This window comes from Coenobita brevimanus, chromosome 16, assembly GCF_032717465.1.
Source record: "Coenobita brevimanus isolate Jiangsu-jjx chromosome 16, ASM3271746v2, whole genome shotgun sequence".
Lineage (NCBI taxonomy): Eukaryota > Metazoa > Arthropoda > Malacostraca > Decapoda > Coenobitidae > Coenobita > Coenobita brevimanus.
The window spans coordinates 2,109,252-2,112,058 of record NC_136969.1 but is presented as its reverse complement, the minus strand read 5'-3'; the positions used below and the strand labels follow the sequence as shown (position 1 = coordinate 2,112,058).

Here is a 2,807-nt window from a genome sequence, read left to right as displayed (position 1 = left end):
TAGTAGGAATGTAGCAGTATTAGTAGTAGTAGTGGTAGCAGTATCGGTAGTAATAGTAACAGTGGTGGTAGTGGTTATAGTTGTAGTAGTCACAGCAGCAATAGGACTGGTAGTAGTAGTAGTGGTGGTGGTGGTGGTGGTGGTGGTAGTAGAAGGTTCAAGCACCCCCCCTCTTGGAGCCCATCACCCTCTTTCCGATGGATAGGGAAAGATTTAAGTTTTCATTCATTCATTGCCAGACGCCATGTATCCCAGACGGGGTGGCCAAGGGCTTAGAGTTAATTGTTTTACGGGGAGGGGCACTAATCCTCCGCCAACCCCACTTGACACGTGGGGATGCCAACAGCATCTAGTGTTCCCAGGCGGTCACCCATCCAAGTACTAACCAGACCCAACGTTGCTTAACTTCGCTGATCGGACGGGAAGCGGTGTACTCAACGTGGTGCCACCACGAGAAGGCGTCCCTATCCAGCACCACAAGCAAGAGTAAACTGTATTTGTAACATATAAATCGCTAAAATGTTCTTGAATGCTGAGATGTATAAAATTAACACTAGAAGATGGCCCTAGTCACGAAGAAGTGCTGTGGAAAATACGTATACGCTATACAGGCCTATTGTTCACTTTAACTAGGCGTAAAATCTGCCATCTCTCCATCTTGAATACCGGGATGTATAATATTAACACTAGAAGATGGTGCTATAACGAAGAAGTGCTGTGGAAAGGATGTCTGGCCTTAGTACTGTCTATTCTGAAACTGGACTCCCTGAAATAAACCACAAAAGGACGAAAGCCTATTTATCAACCTATCTATCTAGGGTCACATGTTGCTGTGGATGGAAGAATAGATGCAGAAGTGAAGTTTAAAATAAATGAAGTAGGAAAGGGGCTGGGAGGAATGAAAAAAGTGTTTAGATGTCGTTCGCTTAGAATGGATGTAAAGAGAAGGCTGTATGAGGGTGTTGTGGTACCGACTGCATTATATGGGGCTGAAACATGGAATATGGGTGTAGTAGAGAGGAAAAGTTTGAATGTAATGGAGATGAGGTGTCTGAGGAGTATGTGTGGAGTGACGCGTGTGGATCGAGTGAGAAATGATGAAGTGTGAAGGAGAACTGGGGTTGTTCGGGAGATGGCTGGTATAGTTGGGCAGAGGGTGCTGCGATGGTTTGGGCATATGGAGAGAATGGATAATGAGCGATTGGTGAAAAAGATAACTAGATCTGATGTGAGAGGTGTAAGGCTGAGAGGAAGACCACGAATAGGATGGATGGACAGTGTGAAGAGAGCGCTGGATGCGAGAGGGATGTCTGTTGAGCAAGGAAGAGTGGCTGTGCGTGACAGAAATAAATGGAGAGAAATTGTGAATGAATAAATGATGACGCAGCCCTGAGGGGATATTCTTCCGCATTTGGTCTGATCAGCTAGTCAGGTCAGGTGCGGGTAAGGGGATGGGTCTGTTATGATGTGGCAGGGGTAAACCAGTTCTGCTGTCGGCCCCTGCTGCGGATGTCACTGATTGGACTGCGCAGTTGACCCTTGTGCAGTGTGGTGCGGTGAGGATCTGTCCGTTCTCCCCTTTGGGGCTAAGATCCGAATGTATGTGTTTGAATGAATGAGTAAATGGAGAGTGTGTCGTCCTGTCTCGGCTACCTCCCTTTCCTTGGGGGAAGCAGCCTAGGTATATAGATCTATCTATCTATCTATCTCTGCCTTTATCTTTAACCAGACGCCTTAATCTCGTAAGGGATGACCACAAACAAATCGCCTCCACGTCGCCCTGTCCTCTGCCATTTGGCTGCCCCTCCATCAACTCACACCCTCTTCTCATACTCGTATATCAATCTACTCCATCCCACCATCTCATCCTTAGTCTCCCCCTCCCCCTCTCCCTCGCCACCTAACTCACATACTCTTCTCGTCAATCTCTCATTCTCCATCCTCTCCACTTCATCTCTCCGTCTCATCCTCGGCTTCCCCCTCCTCCTAGTATAAAAGAATAATATAAAGGGATATTATAAAGAAATGATATACAGGAGTTTGGTAAAGGGGTGCTGTAAAGGGATACTGTAAAGGGATATTGTACAGGGATATTGTACAGGGATATTGTACAGGGATATTGTAAAGGGATACTGTACAGGGATATTGTACAGGGATATTGTACAGGGATATTGTAAAGGGATATAATAAAGGGAAATTTTAAAGGGATATTGTAAAGGGATAGAGTATAAAGGGATATTGTAAAGGGATATAGTATAAAGGGATATTGTAAAGGGATATTGTAAAGGGATATTATAAAGGGATATTGTAAAGGGATATTGTAAAGGGATATTATAAAGGGATATTATAAAGGGATATTGTAAAGGGATATTGCAAAGGGATATTATAAAGGGATATTGTAAAGGGATAGTACAAAGGGATATTATAAACTGATATTATAAACGGATATTATAAAGTGAGATCATAAAGGGATATATAAAGGGAAAAATAAAGGAATATACATATATAAACCAAAGGAAGGAGAATATGCTATAGCCTCTTCACATATACTTGGTTCAGTTCTCTCTCTCTCTCTCTCTCTCTCTCTCTCTCTCTCTCTCTCTCTCTCTCTCTCTCTCTCTCTCTCTCTCTCTCTCTCTCTAATGGAATGAAAAGGTGAAATAGGGATGAAGATAATAGCAGTTCGTTTGTGTGTGTGTGTGTGTGTGTGTGTGTGTGTGTGTGTGTGTGTGTGTGTGTGTGTGTGTGTATGTACGCTTGTTTGTTTGTGTGTATATGCTTCTTCGTGTGTGTGTGTGTGTGTGTGT

At 43.7% G+C, this 2,807-nt stretch overlaps 1 pseudogene; it reads right to left on the bottom strand.

The window, feature by feature from the left end:
• Window positions 1-337: 337 nt before the first annotated feature.
• Window positions 338-456, bottom strand: LOC145391103 (5S ribosomal RNA; annotated as a pseudogene).
• Between the last annotated feature and the right edge of the window lie 2,351 nt (window positions 457-2,807).